We start from the raw sequence: 18,516 nt of genomic DNA on the forward strand, positions 1-18,516 counted from the left end.
ACACAGGGTTATGGAGCAGGCGGTGACTCAAACCCTCACTGGTCTGGATTGCACCCCAGAATGTGACAGACCCCTCCCCCCCCCGATGAGAAACCTGGACTGTTAGAACCCATGGACTCCCAGAAAATCCACATTCTTCCCAACCCTGAACCTCTAGGGCACATGAGGAATTTGTGGCCTGTGCAAGGTGTGCACCATCAGGGCTTCAGGAAGACAAATGGAGACAGTTATTAGCAGGGGGCATTTTGACTGTGTAGGTTGCTCCTGTTCATGCCCAAATACCCGAACCTGGAGATAACCACATCATAACTATTATCATCAGTGTTTCCTCTTCAGGACTCTTTAGAGGTTAATAAATGGAGAAGAAGAACCTCAGCAATCCAGTGACAGAATTTGTCCTCTTGGGCCTCACCCAGAGTCCTGAGCTGCAGCAATTCCTTTATGTGGCTTTCTTCATAATCTATATGAACACCTGGCTGGGAAACCATCGGCTCCACACCCCCATGTACTTCCTGCTGGCTAACTTGGCTTTCCTAGACCTCAGCGACTCATCAGTCAATACGCCAAAATTACTCTCAGGTCTTCTCTCACAGCATAAATCCATCTCATTCAATGAATGCATCCTCCAGATGGTTTTTTTTTTCACTTCATCGCTGACGCTATGGGGTTTTGCCTTATGGGGACGGGGATTGATTGGTATGTGGCCATCTATAAACCACTACACTACTTGACAATCATGAACCAGCATGTGTGCATGGGGATAGTGGCACTGGGTGGATTGGCTCACTCTGCTGTTCAGATTGGATTGCTCCTTTTTTCTAAGAAAGAAAGAAAGAAAGAAAGAAAGAAAGAAAGAAAGAAAGAAAGAAATTTCTGTAAAAAGGGAAAAAATACTATAAGAGAAAAAACACAGCTCTTATACATATTTCAAAATAAAAATCTATTTTTGTAAATTTTCAAAAAAATATTGTGATTCCTTGTTTTCTTTCTCATCAGTTTCTATGTCTTCAAGTTTAATTTCTGAAGAGGCTGTTGTGCACTGAAAAATAATTATGTAAAAATGGGCACTTCTTCCTGAACAGAGCTACAGTAAATGTGTATCAGACTTGGATTTTCTGGTCCCAAAAATGAGTTAAAACTGTTTGAACTCTTGTAAGACCTTCTGACCAACTCTGTACTGAGAGAACAGCTACTTGCTATTTCTGGTAGTAACACTTTAAAAAGCACTGGTATTCAGCTGAGGTGCCTGGAGGCAGAGAGAAAAGGGGCTGAGGATGCAGAGGGGTTACTGAGGGCAGGGCTCAAGAGGACGGGATGAGCAGTAGTTATGGAGGGCAGGGTGTGAAAGGAAGGGGAATGGGCAGGGCTCACTGAGTTCTCTACAGGTAACAAATCTGAGGACTCTGCCCAGCAGCCCAGTTACAGTCCATAGCAGCTTGCGGCATACAGGCCCTTTGCAGGGAATTGCTAAGGGCAAGGATTGAAGAGCCAGCTGTCATCCTGCCATGAGTTCCAGCACTCCATTTGTGGGGTTGCTTGTGATTAACTGCTCCCTAGTTCCGTTGACTGAAGGGTGAATTCACAGACATCATTCTCAGCGATCTCTGTGATTCATCCTCTCATCAGGACCTCTCTGTTTCATGGTACAAGCCAGCAAAAGGAAACTGAGGTAAAGGGCTAAAACTCAGGAACCCCATGGTTCAATGGCCCCAGATTTGGATCACTAATGCTGGCCTATCCCACCATGAGGCACACCAAACTTGAAAACAATCTGAGTGACCGTTTGGATTTTAGAGCACTTACAAGAGTTAAGTTTTAAAGTACATAACATGGCTGGAATGGAAAGCCGTGGCCCTTTCACTGTCTTGGTTCATACGAACTGTTCAGAGTGTACCTTTCCTTAAATAGAGTGACAGACTTGAAGCCTGAGTGAATAAACTGGGAAAATTGAGAGCTTTTTGACCCGTATCACCTTAATGGTCTGAGCTCCAGCACTGTGCACAAAATCAACCCTAGAAACTTTTTATCTCTACAACCCCCTTGCTCTAATGACTTTTTGGAGAAATTGCTTTTTTCCCCAGGACTTTTATCTCTGCAACTCTTAGCTCAAATGACCCTAAATTTGGGTCACTAACCCTACCTTGAACCCAGCAGAAGACCATCAAATTTCAAAGGAATTTGCTTAAGCATGTCAATATTAGTGTTCTTCAAAAGGTCAACTTTTAAACTGTGTCACAAGCAACGTTGACTATACTGGTGCTGCTTCATCACCATATTAATCAGTTCATTTACCAGCTGGGTACACATCTCACAGATTTATGCCTATTAACCATAAGCTTGGAATATTAAAACAGGATTTTGGTGTTAAACAATGAGAACACAGATGGAGGAATAAACATCAAACGAGGTTTCACAGTTCAGGTATTCAGCTCATGTAAATTGGTCCAGCTCCACAGCAGTATGCCAATTTACACCATCTGGGGAGCTGGGCTTTTATGTTTGTTGAGCCTCTCTGCCATACCTGCAACCAGTATGAATTAAACATTTTAAAATGTCATGCAGCATTGCACCTGCAGCCTAATGCGCCTTCAAGGTTGTTTGAGGTAAGAAAAAAATGCAGTTGCTGAGCAAGCAAGCAAGCAAGAAAGAGAAGTTGGAACATTCATCCCAATACAAACTGAAGATCAGATAGAGAAAATCTTAGCAACACTGAATTCCTCCAAAGTTCTGCCCTGGTGGGAATGAATCACGGCATAACTTTTAGAAGTGACGTTCTTGTAATTAATCTCTTGGGACAAAGAACTAAGAATGCTTGTGACTCATCTTTGGCTTAAACTCACAGGCAAAGAATATGGATTTTAAACTGTCTAATGGGCCAGATCCCCAGTTGGTGAAAATAGCCATAGCTACTATGAAGAGAGTGGAGCTTTATCAATACAGACCAGCTGAGGATCTGGTCCTTAGTTTTTAGTATGTGCTTCTGGGTTCCTCTTAATAACCTAATTCAAGCAGCCAGGGCAGGCTGAGCTCTGGGCTACTCTGGTGGCTGCATCCCAAGAGCTGTTAATGCAATGCAAGGGAACAACATCTCTGCTCCGGCAGTGGTAATGATGTGGCGTTAATGAAGGAACAGGCTATTCCAGGACAGCTGTGTTTCTGGTGCCACTGGGCTCTAAGCTATTCCAGGTCACATAGTGGTACAATAAATATATTTTTTATTCTGCCAACCCCTTGGAACACCCTTTGTGCTTCAGCCCTGCCTTGTTATTAATCAAGGGTCCTTCCAGGGACACTACCACTGTGTGAGATCCAGGGCAGGTGCTGTTCCCCTCTCGGGGATTGGGCTCAGCTAGGGCAGGTTGTCAGTGTGGGTGGTCTCCCCGAGACATAAAGGAAACCGTCCCTGATTATAGAACTGAGTGGCGGCTGCAACTCGGGTGGAAAGGCCCGAGGATTAGGGGTGAGGAAACTGACAGGTGGTTATTGGATGCCTTCTCTCTATGTCCAGGCATAAGCTCCCTGTCTAAAAGAGGAGGGGGCTGTGCGCGGACAACGTGAGCGGGCGTGGACAGAGGTTTTTGGTCCTCTCGAGAGAAGGTGGGTCTGGTGAACTGGCCTGGGGACGGCCCCTTGTAGAGAGTTTATAGAACTGGGTGGCCGGTCGGTCCACCCCATGGGGGCGGCGAGGACGGAAAGTTAATTTACTATGTGATAGTGCCCGATGAGGACAAGGAATACGAAAAATTCCTTTGCTTTGCATTGATAGTTTCCTATTTTATTTTAGTTAGCTTTGCGTGGCTCATCCTTCAGGGACTGGTCCCCCCGGAGGACGAATAACCGGCTGCTAAGGGACCCCGGGATAGTGGACCCCACTGAGGGTGGGGCGGAATCCACTCCCTGGACCCTACTGCGAGTAGGGCGGAATCCAGGGAACCCCGGAGTGGCCAAAGGGGGTGGCAGGACTCCCATCAGCAATAGGCTGATGGTGATTGCGACTGCCATAACAAATATCCCGATTTAGGTGCGTTGTGTGATTGTGGGCCGTGAGGTGACCCTACCTCTGTTTCCCTTGTAGTGCCGAGGAGCCCCTCCTTGCTCGGAGAGCAGGGAGGCCCCGGGAAAACCGCCCACGTACTCCTAGGCAGTAGAGTAACCCATCCCGTTCTCTTGAAGGCGGGCCGGTGCTCTCTGCTGGGGGAGGGGTGTGCGGGGACCACGCCTTTCCTGACCCTTCTGTGTGATTGAACTACGGCCGAAACCTTACTCCAGGTCTTCCTTTTGGAGCCGTAGGCTCCCTCCACTTGCTTGGAGAGAGGGGGGGTCCTTGGAAATCGCCCGCCGTACCGGAGGCAATAGAGGAGCCCACCCTGTTCCTTTAAGGACAGGCTGGTACCCTTTGCCAGAAGGGGTGTGTGTGAGGACCTTCCCTAACAGTCCTACCCATTGGTGTGAATGTTGAGGAGCTAGCCTCACCTGAGAATTGAGAGGGGCTTGGGAATTGGCCTCGCCAAAATGAGGAGGTCAGGGCTTACTGCAGTGTTATAGAATTATCAGCTGAGCATGGTAGCAGCGGTATAATAACAGTTGCTTTGTTTACGGGTGGCCCTGGTTGAATAGCCTTTTCCCTGGATTTTTTTTTTGCAAATGGTCCGGGGAGAGGGTTGTTTAGACAGGATCATCTAATTAATCCCTAACGATGGAGGGGAATTGTGTTGCCTAAAGATAATTTGTTAATTGCATCCCTGGCCGGATTGCTACACTTGGCACTGACAGAGGTACTGTGGGTCTGTCGGGCTGGGTCTGGGGCCCGGTGGAGGGAATAGAACGCCATTCCTTGTTAGTGGATGGCTGGGTCAGCTTAATTAATTGGACGCTATAATATCCACTGGTCGATTGAGCAATACGGGGTTTATCACAGTAGTATTTTGTTGTTTCATCGTTCGGTGGGTGTTTGGGCGGAGCCATCTGACCATGGGGACCTCACAATCTAAACAGGTCCCGGAGCCGGAAAAGGGCACTCCGGCCGCCTATATGTATTCCAACTATGGGCCCTTAACCTGCAAATTCCTAAAAGAATGGAATTGGAATCCCTGGGATAATCCAAGTCTGCAGTTCCCAGGGGAAGGAACTTTTAATTTTAACAAAATTTTACACCTTTGGGGGGCCTTATTAGTTCACAAGGCAAACCAAACCCAATGGAACGCATTTTTTAATTGGTATGGGGAAATGGAAAAACGGCGTCGGGAATCTATTCAAAGGAGCCTAAATAACATCCATGATAAAGTCAAAACCCAATTAGAAGAAGCAAAAAGGCAATTAAAGGAAGTCCAATCTAAGTCCTTGGCTCCCCTGCCTGCCCCCATGTTCCCCATTTGGCAAATACCCACAGCCCCCCAGGCCCCAATGGTGCCTCCCCCTTATAACCAACCTCCTGAAGACCTTATAGATTTTTATTTGGATCAGGGAAGACCACCTAGGCGGGCACAGGCATGGGGACTGGTACCCCAGGAGCAAGCAGAAGGAGAGAGGCTGCCAGAGATCCCCCGCCGTGAGGTGGAGGAAGACAAGGTGGCTGAACGGTCACCCGCTTCCTCTTCCTCCACAGAATCTACCCGCTCCATGCCCTTGGTATCCTCCCCGGGGTCCCCGGTAAGGGAATTAGAGAAATGTGTGCACCGCATTTTCGATGAGGCTTTCTTGGAATGGCAGGCTTTTGCAGACAATGGATAGTTGATTATGCTTTGGTTGCCAAACCTTTGCATAACCTAACCCACAAAGATGTACCAGAACCCTTACCCTGGGCCCAAACAGCGGAAACCGCTTTCCAAACTCTAAAAGAACTATTGGCTAGTGCCCCGGCCTTGGGCATACCTGACTATATTAAACCCTTCACTCTCTTTTGTCAGGAAAAGGATGGGATAGCACAGGGGGTCCTGACTCAAAAACACAGGGATTCCCAGAAGCCTGTCACTTATTATAGTGCCCCCCTGGACCCGGTGGCAGCAGGACTGCCCCTGTGCCTCAGGACAGTAGCGGCAGCAGCAATTCTGGTGGACACCTCAGCCGCACTTGTTTTGGGTTCCCCTCTTGTTGTGTCGGTGCCTCACCCTGTAACTGCACTCCTTTTAAGAGGGGCGACCCAACACATGTCCAATTCCCGGCTGACTAAATATGAAATGTTACTTCTAAATGCTCCTACCGTAACCTTAGTTCGGTGCCCCATTCTCAACCCTGCTTCCCTGCTCCCAACAGCCTGGGATGGGGAACCACATAATTGTCAAACAGTAACTACTGAATTATGTTCCCCCAGGGTGGATTTAAAGCAGGCCTGCACAACTCGTAAAGCGGCGAGGGCCATATTACTCCAAAGAAAACAGCTGAGGGCCGAAACCTCCCGGCCCCGCCGGTTCCCCCCACTCGCTAGTTTCCCAATACACACAGATTTCTCCTCCCTCCCTCCCAGTGCCCTTCCCCACAGCCCCACCACCACAACTAAACAATGCCCCACACAGACCCCCCAGTGCCCTGACACACACAGATCTCCCTCACTGCCCAGCACCCCCCAACAGGCCCCCACTGCCTAGCACCCCAAAACACACAAACCTCCCCCACTGCCCAGCGCCCTCCACACCCTCACAGCCCAGCACCCCCCGCACATCTCCCAGACACTCACTCCACCACACCCTTCCCCCTTCCCTGGCCGCACTCACCAGCCCTGCTGGGAGGTCTCTGTCTCCTAGGGTGAGAGCGGCAAGGGGAGTCTCCAGTGGTGAGTGGGAGCCGGTTCGCACCGGTTCGCGGGAACCAGTTGTTAAATTTAGAAGCCCTTTTAGAACCAGTTGTCCTGCGCGGGACAACCGGTTCTAAAAGGGCTTCTAAATTTAACAACCGGTAAGTTGAAGTGACCAGGACCGTAGCTGGGGGGGAGCAGAGGGAGCGGCTGCTCCCCCGGAGCACATTATCCAAAAGTGGCGCCTTAGGAGCCGACCCCATGGGTGCTTCAGCTCTCCGCCCCGCTCCCCGGCCCCAGCTCACCTCCGCTCCGCCTCCGCCTCTGAACACTCTGCCCCGCTTCTCCCCATCCCCCCCCCCCCGCTTCCCGCGAATCAGCTGTTCGCGCAGGAAGCCTGGGAGGGCAGAGAAGCAAGCGGTGGCTTCACGCTCAAGCCCAGGGAGGCGGAGACGGAGCGGAGGTGAGCTGGGGTGGGGGGAGCCACCCGCGCCACAGCAGGTAACCCGGGGGGAGGGGCGTGGAGGGGAACCGCTCCCCGCCCCAGCTCACCTCTGCTCCGCCTCCCTGGGCCTGAGCGCGAAGCCGCCGCTTGCTTCTCAGCCCTCCCAGGCTTCCTGCGCAAACAGCTGATTTGCGGGAAGCAGGGGGGCTGCAAGCTCAGCCTGACCCGGTGCTCCAGGCACTGCATGGTGGCGGTGTGGCCCGGCTCCAGCCGAGCGGCGTGGCTGTAGCGCCGCCAGCCACCTCCAGGCAGCGCGGTAAGGGAGCAGGGAGGGGGTGTTGGATAGAGGGCAGGGGAGTTCAGGGTGGTGGTGGTGGGGCGGATAGGGGTCGGGGCGGTCAGATGGCAGGGAACAGGGGGATTGAATGGGGGCAAGGCTCCCGGGGGGCAGTCAGGAAGGAGCAGAGGTTGGATGGGGCGGTGGGAGGCAGTCAGGGGCAGGGGTTCCAAGGGTGGCCAGGGGACAGGGAGAAGGGGTGGTTGGATAGGGAATCAGGAGAGGAGTTGGATGGGGCGGCAGAGGGCAGTCAGGGGACAGGGAAGGGGGTGGATGGGGCAGGGGTCCCGGGGGGGGGGGAAGCGCTCAGGATGGGGGCGGTGGCTGAGCCCCATGTCCCTGCTGGGGGGGGGGCGAGGGCACCGTGCCCGTGTCCCGCTTGGGGCAGTGGGGAGGGGCAGCGGCGCGCGAGGGCTCCGTGTCCTGCTTGAGGCCTGGGGGGTGCGGCGCCGTGCGCGGGCTCTGTGTCCCGCTTGGGGCGGGAGGTGGAGGCGCGGTAGTGCAGGAGGGCTCCATCCCCGTGTCCCGCTTGGGGCGGGGGGGGGGCGGCAGCGCGCGAGGGCTCCCTTCCCGTGTCCCGCTTGGGGCGGGGGGGGGAGGCGCGGCGGCGCGCGAGGGCTCCCTGCCCGTGTCCCGCTTGGGGCGGGGGGGGGAGGCACGGCGGCGCGCGAGGGCTCCCTGCCCGTGTCCCGCTTGGGGCGGGGGGGGGGAGGCGTGGCGGTGCGCGAGGGCTCCCTGCCCGTGTCCCGCTTGGGGCAGGGGGGCCGGTTTCGCACGCCGCGGCCGCTCGGGATCTCTCCCCCCTCCCTCCCGGGTTTGAGAGCCTGGGAGGGAGGGGGAGACTCCGAGTGGCCGCGGCGCGGGCGCAGCTTCTCCCCCTCCCTCCCAGGCTCTGAGGGAGGGGGAGTAGCGGCGCGCAAAACACCTGTTTCGCGCGCCGCGGCCGCTCCGGATCTCTCCCTCCCTCCCGGGTTTGAGAGCCTGGGAGGGACGGGGAGACCCCGAGCGGCCGCGGCGCGCGAAACAGCTGATTCGCGCGCCACTGCTCCCCCTTCCTCCCAGGCTTGAGAGTGAGCCCCCGCGGGCCGCACAGTGAGCCCCCGCGGGCCGCATGCGGCCCGCGGGCCGTATGTTGTGCAGGCCTGATTTAAAGGATACCCCTTTACCTAACCCAGAACTAATATATTTTGTTGATGGGTCCTGTTTAAGAAACCCTGAGGGTATCCTCGTTGCAGGGTATGCAGTATGCTCGGCCCATGACTTAATAGAAGCTCACTCCCTTCCGGGGGTAAACTCGGCATAGGTAGCCGAATTGGTCGCCCTTACCCATGCCTGCTTCTTAGCGAAGGAACGGTCAGTCAACATCTACACTGACTCCCGCTATGCCTTTGGGGTAGTGCACGATTATGGACAACTCTGGAGGTACTGGGGATTCCTCACCTCTGTGGGAACCCCCATCCGAAATGGGGCTTATGTTAACGTGCTTCTTAATGCTCTTTTGCTCTCTTCGGAGATAGCCATTGTAAAATGTGCTGCCCATCAAACTCCTAGTGATGAGGTCCCACGAGGAAATGCTCTGGCTGATGGATCAACCAGACAGGTGGCCCTTTCCGGGTCTCCGGCTGAATTTTCTGCTATTTGTTTTATGGCACTGGCTACCTCTACCCCAGGCCTAACCCCCGCCGAACCATCTTCTCCTGACATGCCCCCAACCCTCCTATGGGACTTGGCGGACATGCAGGAATCAGCTAAGGGGGAAAAACAATACTGGAAGGCGGTGGGCTGTGAAAAACCTCCCGACAACGTATGGCGCACACCGGATGGTCGCCCGGTGGCACCTAGAAATTTGCTCCCTTACTTGGCCCGCCTGGCCCATGGGCTAACCCATATGGGAAGTAGGGGAATGATACAGTCAATAGAGCAACATTGGTTTGCCCCACATTTTGCTGAAGCAGCATGACAATATTGTAGTACCTGTCCAGTGTGCCTTGCTTACAATGTGGGAAAGCCTGTTAAAACTAAACCTGCAGCTCATCCCCCACCATGGGGCCCTTTTGTAAATATACAAATTGATTTTATTAATATGCCTAAATGTTAATCGTATGAGTATGTGTTGGTATGTGTCTGCAGATTTTCAGGGTGGGTTGAGGCTTACCCATGCGCTAAAGCTGACTCCTTAACAGTAGCAAAAAAATCGCTTCAGGAATTCATCGCCCAATTTGGGCTGCCCCTCTCGATCAACAGCGATCAGGGCACCCATTTCACAGGCCAAATCATGCAGCAAGTCTGCAAGGCACTAAGAATCACTCAGCACTTCCACTGCGCTCACCACCCTCAAAGTGCGGGGGCAGTGGAACGAGTAAATGGGGTGCTAAAGAACAAAATTGCTAAGTTATGTTCTGAGACCAACCTTAAGTGGCCAGTTGCCCTACCTCTGGCTTTAATGGAAATGAGAAGCACCCCTGCCCAAAAACATGGCCTTTCCCCCCATGAAATCTTAATGGGTAGGCCAATGAGAATACCTGCAGCCCCTCCTATCATACCCAGCTGTCTAGATACACAGCTGATGGATGAAAGGATCCTAGCATATTGTAAGAAACTCATGCAATATATTAAGTCTTTACATAAACAGGTTCAGTGTGCCTTCCCTGCTCCAGTGGACTCCCCTTGTCATGATCTGCAACCAGGAGAGTGGGTGTACATAAAAAAATATCAGCAAAAGAATTGCCTGGAACCTCGCTGGAAAGGCCCATTCCAGGTATTGCGCACTACCCACACTGCCGTCAAGTGCCGAGACCTGCCCAATTGGATCCACGCTTCCCAGTGCAAGCGAGTCCAGGCTCCAGTTGACACAAGGATCTCACCTCCACTTCTTGGCCCTGAGGAACCGTGGGAAGCTGCGGAGGTCATCCAAGACCTCCCTCATAAAAGCCCTCGCTACTCATTAAGAGGAAAAAGAAAGAAAGAGGCCACAATAAAGCCTCCCGAAAATCCTGTGGCGAGCCTAGAGCCCACAGGTACTGCCGAGTAACAATGACAGATCTAGCCAATTGGATTAAAGAGTCAGCTACAGTGCAGAAGTGGCTCATGCCTTCCATCTGGTTTATATGCGTGACTATGCTGTTGCTGTTGATCTTAAACTTTCACGATTCGCTTGTTTTCTTTTGGACTTCTGGATTAACCCCCACTTCAACCTCAACCCTTAAACCAACTTCCCCTACACCCCAGCCCCACGTTTTTCAAAGAACCCGAACTGCTCGTTCTTTAAATGCCTTAAAAGAAAAGAAGATTGTTACTACAGAGGACATTGAGGCTTTGCCCTGGTACCAACGGAGAAGTATTATTACCTGGCAGGGGGGAACTTGCGGGCTAACTTCCTGGGAATGTGGGGTTTACTATTATTTGGGATTTCTCCCAGGAGCAGCCCCTTGCCGCTATCCCCAGGTCCCTTCCTGGTGTACTGCACTCCCCAATTGGGTGGACGAGTCAGTTACCGACCAGGTAGTTACTCCTTCCCCTCTAAAATCAGAGGTCCCTTCCCCAGCTAGATCCCTAGCCACTCCTGTAAAAGCTTCTGACTGGCCTAGACCGGAAGGTACCTTTATGCTTGAAAACTTTTGTTCCACCCTGTACTCAGAAGACCCTGATGGCCATTTGTATGGCCACACTATCAAGTGGTATAAAAACAAAATCGTCACCAAGGAGTCCTTCCCCTTTACCCATAGCTCCACAACAAACTATGAAGGTCTAGGAGAAAACTCCCGTGCAGGAATTGAAATATTAGCAACAGCCGGCACATGCTCGATAACTTTTGTAAACAAGACTTCTATGCAGTGCTTTTTATTCACTCATCTAATTTTTGGGGTAGCTTCCACTTATTCTGGTTGTCATCCTAAATTTACCTTTACCTGCAGAAGGGGAAGCCCTACCCTACATGATTGCCCACCGCTACAATCCCCAACTCCCAGCTGCCCCCTCTCATAAAATTCCCATCCCCACACCTCTGACTATCCATGGCCACAAAGAAATTCAGGTTTCGGACCAACAAATGTGGTATAGCACACCCTACCGATGGGATTATCATTTCCAATGGTGGATTGTGCTAAACGCTACTATAGGAACCACCACTTTCTCATTTCCCCTCTCTGCCTTCCAAATAACTACCCAATATCCCAATTGTTCACGGGGAGCGGCCATTCAGTTAGCCCAGCTTGTGCAGTGGGAAAGTTTCCATCGGGGAAAAAGAGGCTTGGTAGAAGGGGCCTTGCATGGTCTAACGGGATCAATAGACAAGGCCCAAGATCATGAAGAACGCTTGGGAAATTTAGAAAGGGCATCAGGCCTTCTCACTGAGGCAGGGTTAACCAGCACCCACTCAAATATACAAACCCTCCATGCCCTATCAGGACTAGGAACCACAACCCAAACCCTTTTAACAACATTAATCAACACCCTCGTTCTAATAGGAAAAGACACCAGATGGGATTCAGCTTGTAGTCAAATGCAGGATTTCTTTAATGGTCTCTTAGCAGAAATTCAAAGCGATGTCCTTAGCCAACGGTGGCCCAAAACCCTTACAACTACTGTGGGAGTGCCACCTGGGCTACGGAAATGGAGGCATACGTGGACGTTATCAGGATGGGCCTGTGACTCCTCAAAATGCTCTTTCCAGGCTTCGGGACCTGTCAATGGCACCTGGGCCCCAGTGCACTTACTTTTGCCAGGGCCCTGGGTGGGCTGCCTGTGGGACTGGGTTATTAGCCGGCAGGTATGGGAAGTCAAGCCACCCCATGGACCTAGCCGTTTCATCACCACTCCCCATGATTTCGCGGCTCAACTTGTCTGGGTGGGAATCGGAACCTTGTGGTCCTTGTTGCCCTTGGCACCTCCACAGCTGTTTTGTCTCCACAAGCTACACCCTGGGGAGCTACTCAACATCTTTGATGCAGTTTGTTGGGAAGGAGAAGCAATACGCAAGACTCCAGATCAAGAACTCCTATTTAATAAAAAGGATGGTTGTGCCCTGCCATCAGATCCCCATTTCCCTCTCCCCTTTCACCTTAACTTAACCACTGCACTGGGTAGCCGCTTTATCACATGGCCCGCTAACCCCCAAATCTATATAACCCTCCACCCAGCTGTCCCTCTTACTTTCGATTGGACTTCCCTAATCCCAAACCGATTTTTAAATTTAACCTCCCTATTTTCCATCCTCTCCAACATATCCCATCTCCAAGACCAAATGCATATAATAGAGATAGAATACAACAAAGAAGCCAAAGCGTTTCAGGCCGCTTATCGAGTACATACCCTATGCTCTTCTCATGACATTGCATGTTTTGCCTCTAAGGAGGTTACCCAGGCCACACCCAGTTTCTTCACTTCCTTAGTCCTAAAAATACTGCTTGGTCTAATTCTTGCAATCTGTTGCGGTTTAACAATTGCTGTCCTCTGCTGCCTGTGCAGAATATGTCGCTTGCCCCAGCTACAGGTTCGGCCACCACCCCAGGCCCTTTTCTTTTCTGAAAATACCCCTGAAACAACACTATATTATCCCTCAGACCCAACAATTGATCGCCTCAGTGTCAACTCCAATTCCCTTTTCCAACCAAATAAGTCCGAATACTGCATTATGGCCTCTTCATTAAACTATAATAATGATGCCTACAAGGCATCAGAGGAGGGAAATTGTGGGGAAAAGGAACTGGGGGGACCTTCCTTTTAATGACCCGTACTAACTGCCCGTACAAGAGGCAATATGGGCCAAGACCTGAGCAAGACTAAGCTGCACAATTCCCTGCCAAATTCGGTCAAGGTTTGTGACCAGAGGAGGGAGGGGGAGAAAACAATGCAAAGGCCTTAGCAAACATAATAACCGCTTGTTTGTGAAACATAATAACCGCTTATATGAAGAAATTGCATCTAGCAAAGGCCAACTTCTCCTGAAGTTCCAGCTAGCTGCCGAACCAGCCAATCATATTCCTTCTTTGGGCGTCCTGTGATAACCCCTATGCCCTTAACCGTAAAACCCCAGAAAAATAACATGGGCCTTGACGAGAAAAGTATCCAAATTGGTTCCAAGTACCACCCATAACGGAAAACACCAAGGAGCCCTCCACCCAATATGCACCCAATTCTCGTAAATTAATAAGGAAGGTACCGGGAATAGGGGACAGACCCCAACACTTATTTCATGCAAATGACGTATAATTTGTACTATGCTTGCGGTCTGACAGAATAAAGACAGCCTGCGAGCTGACCTAGGTGTGGTACTCTTCGGATTGTTACCCCGACGCCTCGGTACGTATTGCAATAAAGACAAGCCTCAGCTTGAGTCTGTGAACTAAAATCAATGCGTGGGTGATTCTTTCCATGACATCAGGGTGGTTTGCTCCAGAGGTGACAGCAGAGCTGGGTTCACAACCCTGGAGACCATATTCAGAAATTTAGCCCCAGAGCAAGGACATCCTGTGCTGTGACCATCTCTGGAGCCTGCACAAGCTGTGATCAGCCCTAGAGATAAGAGGGGCTTTCAGTCCCTCATCCTATTTAGTCCATCTCCTCTCGGCCAGGAGGGGAGCAGGGAGCATCCATCTGTGGAGTGGATCCCTCTCTGCTGGGAACTGCAGAGAGACCCAGCAACTCCAGTGGAGGACATGGCAAAATAATCAGAACTCTGGAGGATCAAATGCTTCGCTAGCTGTGAGAAATTCCACAAAAATCTGCATCGTAAAGTTTGCTTTTTCAACTGAATATGTTGGTGTATTAATATACAGGGCAGATTTAAGAACATAAATACGCATGACAGTCAGAACTCTTCAAGACTTTTACTATCAATTTAATCTGGCACCAGTCAGATTTATTTATTTGTATATTTTGTAGCAGCAAAAATAGACTATTCATCTAAATTGGGAAAACCCAAACATTTTTTGTCATTCTGGCAAGTGAGAACAAGGCAATTTTAACTAAGAGCTGTTGAAAATTGAAAAGTTTTAGCCTCTGCTATCCTCAAAAAACAAAATACATATGGAGGAGGGCAGACTTTTTCCATGAACATGTGTTCAATTGAAAACCCAATTTTCCTTTGAGATAATTAAAGCCGAAAAAGTCTGATTGTTCTTAATTGGAAACTTAGATTTGTGCTAGGATGCAGAAAATTAATATTTTCTATTCAGATTAAAATTTCACCCTCCCATTCCCACTGTCCCATCCTCTATTATTTCTATTACAAAGGGCTCACTGCAGGATGGTTAATCTGAGTGAGAAGCGAAGTTGACAGCCAGAATATATTTTAAACATACTAACGCCTTGAAGCGAAAACACAGAGTCAAAGCTCCCAAAACCTTTCCATCTTGATCATGCCCTAGGACATAGCCACTGTATTCTCTGTCCCACACTGCAGCCAGCTAAGCAGCAATGCTGCTGAGAGGTACTCAGAACATACACATAGTAAGACACTGGCCATGCACACGATAGCTCCCAGTCCTAGAAGACAAGCCAGAGACATGGGTGTGGGGAATCAGTAGTACAGGGAGGGGAAGTGACTGGCCCAAGGTCACACAGCAGGTCAATGGCAGAGCCCAGAACAGAACCCAAGTCTCCTGCCTGTACAGACATAAAGTCGCAGAAGGAAAGGATACAGCACAGCAATGGAGGGATGCTACTAGTCCATCATAACCCAGAGATGGAAATGCAGTGGGATTTGGAGCCTTAGATTATAAGAACATAAGAATGGCCACACTGGCTCAGACCAATGCTCCATCTAGCCCAGTATCCTGTCCGGGACAGTGGCTGGTGCCTGAAGCTTCAGAGGGAATGAACAGAACAGGGCAATTCAAATGATCCATCCCCTGTCACCCATTCCCAGCTTCTGGCAAACAGAGGTTTAGGGACACCCAGACCAGGGGATTGCATCCTGATCATCTTGGCTAATAGCCATTGATGGACCTATCTAATTCTTGTTTTTAACCCGGTTTATACTTTCAGGCCTCACAGAATTCCCTGGCAATGAGTTCAAAAAGTTGACTGTGCATTGTGTGAAGAAATTCTTCCTTTTGTTTGTTTTAAGCCTACTGCCTATTAATTTCATTTGGTGATCCTTGGTCCTTCTGTTCTGTGAAGGGGTAAATGCCACTTCCCTATTCACTCTTTCCACAACATGCATCATTTTATAGACATTTATCATATCTCCCTTAGTCATCTCTTTTCTAAAGCTAAACAGTACCAGTGTCTTTATATCTCCTCATATGGAAATAGTTCCATGCCCCTAATCATTTTTGTTGCTCTTCTCTATATCATTTCCAATTCATATATATCTTTTTTTTTAGATGAGGCAACCACAACTTCACAAAATATTCAAGGTATGGGTATACCATGGATTTATATACTGGCATTATATTTTCAGCTTTATTATCTATCCCTTTCCTAATGGTTCCTAACATCTTGTTAGCTTTTTTAGCTGCTACTGAACATCGAGCAGATGTTTTCAGAGAACGAACCACAATGACTCCAAGATCTTTCTTGAGGAGTACTAGCTAAATTAGACCCCATCATTTTGTATGTATAGTTAGGATTATGTTTTCCAATGTGCATTACTATTCATTTATCAATATTGAATTCCATCTGCCATTTGGTTGACCATTCACCCAGTTTTATGAGATCTCTTTTTGACTCTTCTCTGTCAGCTTTGGACTTAACAATCCTGAGTAATTTTGTATTGTCTGCAAATTTTGCCACCTCATTATTCGCTCCATTTATGAATTTGTTTAACAGCACAGGTCTGAGTGCAGATTCTTGGGGAGCCCAGCTATTTACCTCTCTCCGTTATTAAAACTGAATATTTATTCCTACCCTTTCTTCCCTATCTTTTAGCAAGTTACTAATCCATGAGAGAACCTTACCTTTTATCCCATAAGCTTAAGAGCTGTAAGTGTGGGACTTTGTTGAAAGCTTTCTGAAAGTCCAAGTACCCTATATTAACTGTATCACGTTACATTAGCTACCCTGCAGTCATCTGTTCCAGAGGCTGATTGAAGTGTTGGTTTATTTACCACATTTAGTAGTTTTGCAATTTCATATTTGAGTTCCTTCAGAGTCTTGGTGACTACAATCTGGACCTGGAGACTCATTCCTGTTTGTTCCAAAACCTACTCTATTAACACCTCAATCTGGGACAGTTCCTCAAATTTGTCACGGAAAAATAATCGCTCGTGTGGCTATCTCCCTCACATCCTCTGCAGTGAAGACCGATGCAAAGAATTCATTTAGCTTCTCTACAACGGCCTTGTCTTCCCTGAGAGCTCCTTTTGCAACTTGACCATCCAGCGACCGCACGCATTGTTTGGCAAACTTCCTGCTTTTGAAATGCTTAAACAAAATTCCTCTTAGTTTTTGTGTCTTTTGTTAGTTACTTTTCAGATTCTTATCTGGCCTGCCTAATTATACTTTTACACTTCTCTTGCCACAATTCAATGTGTAAATATGTAGCTCACCATTTACATGGTGTTGGGGTAGAATCATTACAGACAAGCTGCCACGTAGGGGGCTGGGTGAGTCAATGTTGAATTTCTCTGGAAAGTGGGGATCACTATTTCAGCATTGCTATCAGTATTAGCCATGTTAGTATTTATATTTCATCCCCAAATTTAGAGCCTTCTGTTTCTCATAATAGGGTACCATATTGGCTAGGAATGTTGGATTTGAGTTGTACTTTTTTCCAGCCTTCATACCGCATTGGCCAGATCCTCATATGGTGTAAACTGACCCACCTCCCTTAGCTTTAGAGGCGATAATCCAGTATTCACCAATGTGATAATGCATCTCACTAGTGCTCTGTCTCACAGGGATAAGGAGCACTCTCAGCTCCTAGTCAGTGGAAGTGACAAGAACTATGCACCCTTGACATTCCCATCATTAGATATTACGGAGAGAGAATTAGTTCATTTTCTCTGTCACTCTAATCTTGACAATTGCCCTTTTCCTTCTATCCACAGGCAGGACACAACGTTTGGAGAGGGAAATATCCAACCGAACCACTGTGACCGAGTTCCTTCTCCTGGGATTCTCTGACATTCAGGAGCTGCAGATTTTGCACTTTGTGGTGTTTCTGGTGCTTTACCTGGCAGCCCTGGTGGGGAATCTTCTCATGATCATAGCTGTAGCCTTTGACCATCACCTTCATACCCCCATGTACTTCTTCCTGATGAATTTGTCCATTCTAGACATTAGCTCCATTTCTATCCCAGTCACCAAATCCTTGTCCAACTCCCTCATGAGCACCAGGTCAATTTCCTATTCCAGATGTGTGGCACAAGTTTTTTTCTTTATATTCTTTACTTCAACAGGTTTTGCCTTATTTACCATCATGGCATACGACCGATATGTCGCCATCTGCCAACCATTGCACTATGAAAGAGTGATGAACAGCAGAGCTTGCATCCAGATGGCAGCCAGTGCCTGGATTAGTATTTTTGTCTACTCTGCACTGCACACTGGGAACACATTTGCAATATCCTTCTGTGGAGGCAACACAGTGGATCAGTTTTTCTTTGAAATCCCCCAGCTCCTCAAGCTCGCCTGCTCTGACTCATACCTCAGTGAAGTTGGGGCTAGTGCCTTTAGTGTGTGCTTAGGCTTAAGCTTATTTATTTTTATAGTTGTGTCATATGTTCAGATCTTCACCAGAGTACTGAAAATCCCCTCTGAGCAGGGCCGGCATAAAGCTCTATCCACCTGCCTCCCTCACCTCATTGTGGTCTCCTTGTACTTTTTCACTTTAGCCTTTGCCTACCTGAAACCCACCTCCAGCTCAACATCAGTGCTGGATCTCTTGCCGACTGTTCTCTATTCTGTGATGCCTCCAATGATGAATCCAATCATCTACAGCATGAGGAACACGGAGATCAAAGCTGCACTGAAGAAACTGATGGGGGGTGGTTATTCACCAAAAACAAAATGTCCATCTTTTGTCTTTGATCATGATTTCTTTTGGTGTTTCTTTTCAAA

General features: G+C 49.2%; 1 protein-coding gene and 1 pseudogene across 1 annotated transcript in view; one reads left to right on the forward strand and one right to left on the reverse strand.

The window, feature by feature from the left end:
* The window catches only part of LOC135886051 (cytosolic phospholipase A2 gamma-like), a 979,292-nt gene that overhangs the window by 606,419 nt on the left and 354,357 nt on the right, over positions 1 to 18,516 (reverse strand).
* Positions 357 to 18,486, forward strand: LOC135886879 (olfactory receptor 14I1-like; annotated as a pseudogene).

The sequence above is a fragment of the Emys orbicularis genome, chromosome 12, assembly GCF_028017835.1.
Source record: "Emys orbicularis isolate rEmyOrb1 chromosome 12, rEmyOrb1.hap1, whole genome shotgun sequence".
Lineage (NCBI taxonomy): Eukaryota > Metazoa > Chordata > Testudines > Emydidae > Emys > Emys orbicularis.